This window comes from Halyomorpha halys, unplaced genomic scaffold, assembly GCF_000696795.3.
Source record: "Halyomorpha halys isolate HHAL.00 unplaced genomic scaffold, Hhal_1.1 Scaffold539.1, whole genome shotgun sequence".
In the NCBI taxonomy this organism is placed as follows: domain Eukaryota; kingdom Metazoa; phylum Arthropoda; class Insecta; order Hemiptera; family Pentatomidae; genus Halyomorpha; species Halyomorpha halys.
In genome coordinates, this window is record NW_027113761.1 from 763 (window position 1) to 6,581 (window position 5,819).

Below are 5,819 nucleotides of genomic sequence, written 5' to 3' on the forward strand. Positions count from 1 at the left end.
TTTTTAAAAAAAATAGTTCGTATATAGTTATTTTTGTACAATATGGATTTAATGTGGTCCTCAAGCAATATTTTTCTCGTATAGTTAAAATTTATAAATGAATCTCACTACAAAAAGAAACAACAAAATGAAGTTGTTTATAACAAACAGTATATTAAGAACTGATAAAGGTTTCGCATAAATAATTAGACTTTGTGGAATTACTGTAATAGTAATAGCAATTAGGAAATTAATAGAAATAAATCGCTAACTATTGTGATATTCACTGTAATGTAAAACAAAAAAAAAATCTTAAAATATTAATTAGAAATAAAATTTTAAAACTTTGTACAAGATACATTTTAAATTATGATATTTGTTTCAGGAATTTTATTATAGATTTGAATTATGATATTTGTTTCAGGAATTTTATTATAGATATTCTTAAAATAATAAATATTGATACTATTTAATACAAGTAGTAGATCATATAGGCATAATTGTAATTCACAAATGGTGGAGTAAAATTGATCAAAAAAATAAAATTAACTTATAATACGACACTTTCTTAATTAGAGAAAAATCCTTGTAGCTGAAATATAGATTAAAATTAAAAAGTATCGATTTTGAAATAATACTTCGTTTTAGCTAAATAATTATCGAGTTCCGTACATAAATTAAATTACAAAGGAAAATAAATTAAATTAGACTACATATCCTTTTAAATTAATTTTATTTAAAAAAAAATAACTAGATAATTTTGTTTATTTTTTGTCTTCTTTCTTAGCTGGTAAGTCCAATGGAACTCTTATGCAGTTTTTCTGTATATCACTGCTAGGTATGACTATATTCCGTTTTTTTGCCATATAGTCGTAGTTTGGATGGTAAGTTCCAACTGTCGGAAAGTAGTCAGCGTCTTTTTTAGGCGGTTTTCTGTTATACCCCATTGTGATTGAAGGACCTCTCTTGAGGAAGACATCAGGCTTCACAGGAGCGTAGGATAGTGGTGATGGAAAATGGTTTGGTTTTGGGGCCTTTGGTCTTCCTATCCTGAAATATAATAACGTATTAAAATAACATATAACATATATATTATTTTCATAATTAAAAAAACAAAACAATATTCTCCATTTATATTGGTCATTTAACAATAAATTGAAACTTATAAAGCAAAAAGTATAATCCTCCATACCATGCTAACAATTTCCTAAATTCAGACCCTGAATTCAACCCTACCGCCCAAAATTTCAAGATCTTTTCAATTCTTTATCCCAAATTCTGCCTTAGAAATCAAAATTATTTTATGATTCTTGTTAAAAATTATGTCAATAATATTCTGACCCTTCGTGAATGTGTTTAATACCAGTGATGCCTTCGCGGTAGAATCGTCGTACAATGCGGTGGAAATCCAGATTTTTGAAAAACCTAGAAATTGTTAAATTCTTATTGAGTGTTTTACTTAGAATAAAAACGTTCTTATTACCTAGACGAGATAGCTTTCGCATTATAAACATAAAAATAAAAATAAAACCGAGAACAAATCTGAATAATATAACTTAAAAATGCTGGTGTTCAATATGATTTTTTTATTATTAAATATTTTTGTTTATCAAGAATTTTTTATTCTGCAACTATATATTTGGATTTTAGAATTCTTACTGTATTTTTATTATTCTGGCACTACGGTTCTAGAAGAATTTGGGACACCTCCACCACTGCCAACCAATCTCCACGATCTCCAGATCTTTTCCTTCCTCTTAAAACATCCAGCCTCTCGAGGAGGAGGATCCACATCGTCCAGCCATCTGATCCAGTGGCATTCTCTTTTTCCAGTTTCCCATAGACCATCTTCTTGGGTATCATTTGTCCTATCCATAATATTTGAGCTCTTTTCACTAATACCATGATATAGACTCCTGATAGATTGCTGCAGCTTATTTCTCAAAGACGGAGTAATGAGACCTTTAGCCGCAGCAAAATCAGTGGGTGTGTGAGACATGGGGATTTGGTTAAGGCGTCGGCCCGTTCGTTTCCCCAAATTCTAACGTATACATCGCAGAACCACAATAGTGCCCCTTATGAGAAGCTCCTTCAGCAGTCGTCTTCCCTCTAGAACCAGACGTATAGCATGGATTTCTCCATCAAAGTTGCTGGCAAGGCAGCTAACATTTGAGGCTACACTCAATGCCCAGTACACACCTGCTCCTCCGTTTCGTCTTGCTCCAATGGTTAATCCATCAGTGTATATATGCAGCCATTCTTTCCCCGGAAATGGGATGTGCAAAGTTTCAAATCCAATGGCCTTGAGTTCGTTTGATGGATTATATTCTGCTTGGTGACTGATGATGATAGGCTTGTGTAAAAGCACGGAATCAGGTCTTGAGCTAATGGAAACTGTCTGGGTTCTGAATTGTATGGACAAGGTAATACTCTTTCCTTAAGGATTTAATGTTTGATAGGAATGTGATTTGTGTGACCAGTCGTCTTACAGCAGGTTTATACGTCAGCCAGAATTCGATTTTACTCCGCCAGATACGTTCACTAAAGGCTAATGCAGCCAATTCTCGTCTATATTTTATAGACCTCTTCAGCAGGTCCAGCCTCCTGATTTCCTTCGATACGTTATATTATCAGTAAGAGCTCTCCATGTTTACCGGGTAGCCAGCTTGATACCAAGAAAGGTGGCACAGTTTGTTGGTCTCAACATATTACAATCAAGTGATAGTGAGACGGGATGTCTCTTAATCGAGAGTAAAAAGCTGGAATTCAGTCTATAAGGTGATGATTTCCAGATCCTTTGCGATATATGCTGTAATATCGTCCTTGCGAAAGTCCAATTGCGAAAGGAAACTTCTAAAGGTAGCAGTTTTGGCCATAATTATTTCCTTCTTCAAAAAGCCGACTTTCTGCTGAAGGATTCGGTCGGCAGGGTTATGAGATTTACTGAATATTTCTGCAGCTCTATCTCGTTTGATTTTCATGGCTTCTAGATCCTGATTCCAAAAAGGCTTGTCGTTGTTGAACTGACCTCGGGGGACGCTGTGATATGCAGCTTTTGTTATAGCCTCAGAGATGTTCTTCAAGGATTTCTCTAGCAGTCACCAGATAATTCGTAACGAGTTGGTCAGATACAACAGCAAACTTAGACCAATCTGGCTTCTTTATGTTCCATCGGACCCTCTTTTTCTCGCTGAACGTATATGGGCCAAAATTTTCTTTGCCCACTAGGATACTGTGACCAAAGACTCACGGGGAGGGTGGATAGAAACAGACACATTTGAGGCAAAAGATGAGTGAACTAAGACCGCTTCTAGCTTGGATGTTCCCGCCATAAATGCTAGGAAAGTAGGTTTTTCATCTGAAGCAGCCATGTACTCTACCAGATTTTCGTCAATGAAATTGTCCCAAATTTTTCTCACAGATCCCGTGTGGTTATAATCCCATCTTGGGGATGGGGAGTTCAAGTCGCCAAGCAACATGCAGTGGCGATCCCATGTGTCCTCGAGCCAGGTAGAGGAGGGTTGTACACAAAAAAGAGATCGAGTTTGTCAATGATGCATATCTGTTTCCTTATTGAGAACTGCACTGTTAGGTTTGACTAGGCTGCTATTATAATTCCCGACAGCACTGGCGGTCTCTGGGCAGGACGTATTTCTGATAGTCCTGATAGTTCTGATAAAGTACTTTCAAGATGGCAATTAATGGTCTATGTTTTGTTTGTCTTTTGATAGGCCTTCATAAAGGTCTTTGAAATTTTTACAGCTCCTGGAGATGCTGTAACGATAGGATAACTTGCGGCGACAGTGTATACGTTCAGTATCCCCCATACTACTATCAGCAGTATAGTATGAGAACCTCCAAGGGTACGACGAGGGTAAGTATACTTCACCTCCGACACTTAAACATAAATAATGTAAAAAATAAATTTATTGACAACATCAAGTTTAATTAAAATATACGAGGAATTTAGGCAGCTTTTTAGTTTCATAAAAACATTTTGCATAAAAACACTAATTTTAATTATATAGAAGTAATATGATCAAATGGTAAGATTAAAGGATAATATATATTATATATGAGGAGAAGATGGTTGGGGGGTGCGGCCAGAATGTAACACAAATAAGTTGAAATAACTTATTTAATTGGGGCAACGTTTCGGCCAAAATTTCTATCCTTCATCAGGGCTAAGAACAAAGAACAAGATAACAACCAATGAATACACAAAATAAAAATATATATTATATATATTATCCACGGTGAGGGGTAGTGCTGCTCGCGTCCGTATCATTGATACACGTGCCCCCTGGATAGCGCTAAATGAGCAGTAGCTGTCGCCACAACAGCCCACAGAATATGACAACTACGGCATTTAACCGTAATGCAAACGGCCTTTCTAAAGGCCATCAAAATTATTTTTTGGAATGCTGGAGGTCTAACACGTGATAAACTTACAGAATTGAAGATTATTTTGGAAAAATATAATATTGACGTTGTTGGTCTTTGCGAATGTGGAGCTTCAACTGAAAAAGACTTTATAAATATAAAAGGATACCAAATGAAAATATTGACACGTGGACGACAAGTGGCCTCAGGAATGGTAGTTTATGTTAAAAACCATCTAGTCGCTAAAATCGATATAATTACGACTATGACTGCAACAGAAACGTCAGAGGTGATGCGTGCCAAAGTATGGAATGGGAGATGCATGAGGAAGATCTATTTTATCTATAGCCCACCGGGAAACAAGCTGCCTCTTGAAGATCTTTTGGAAGGCTGGGATGAACACTCATTACTGATGGGAGACGTTAATGCTCACTCATGGATTTGGGGTTATAAAACGAATAAAGGCAGGTGATGTAGTTGAAGATCTTATCTATTCGGGACAATGTGATTTCGTAGATAATGTGCAGAAGCAACCAACATTTCTCTCCTATAAAGGTGATCAGACGCACCCTGACATTGTTCTCTGCCATCCATCACTTACGCGGAAAATTAAACACGATCTCATTTCACCTCCGGGTGGAGCTGGTCACAAAATCCTAATTATAGAAGCTGAAAGTCGAACATTACGCACTGAACACAGGGAATCTCGTTTTCCTCGTTGGAATCTGAAAAGAGCAAGACGGGAAGATTACAGGAGAGATACGAACATCATGATAAAGGAGGACATTCTGAGCCCAAATGTTGATCAAATTGCCCAAACTCTAACAAAAATTATATTGAAATGTGCCTCGTGGACAAGTTCGAAAAATTAAACCTTACTGGAATATCGAGCTAGATAAGTTAAAAAAGGTTAAAGACGAAGCTCGTTGTCGTGCAGAGAGAACAGGGCTAAGGTCAGATATGGTGCCCAATTAAGACATGCCATTATCTGTTCCAAAAGACAAACATATAATAACTTCCTGAAAGAGATGGACTTCAGAAAAGATGGAAAGAAGGCTCACGCTTTTATTTCGAGGATAAACGGAGAGAAAATTATAGAATATGAGCCTATTAAAATAGGGAACAAGTTAGTTACTACTGAGAAGGATATAGCTGAAGTGTTTTGCAAGAACTATTGCAAAATCAGTACTGTTACAATCCCAGAAAAGATTAAAAACCAAGACCTATTAGAGAATCTGGGTTACTTAAATTTAGATAATAGCATACTTTTCTGTTCACCCTTTTCAAAATTGGAACTGGATGTTGCTCTGAGCAAACTAAAAATGGGGAAAAGTGCTGGTCCAGACGGTCTGTTGCCTGAATTCTTGAAAAACTTAGGAGAGAAAGCTAAAGATCCTTTTAAAATTTATAAATTTAACGTGGAAAAGCCATGTCCCAGCACAATGGAAGAAAGCGGA

At 36.3% G+C, this 5,819-nt stretch overlaps 1 protein-coding gene across 1 annotated transcript in view; it reads right to left on the reverse strand.

Moving 5' to 3' along the window:
- The window catches only part of LOC106684027 (ciliary microtubule associated protein 1A), a gene marked incomplete at its 3' end in the record, with an annotated part of 13,621 nt that overhangs the window by 598 nt on the left and 7,204 nt on the right, over window positions 1–5,819 (reverse strand).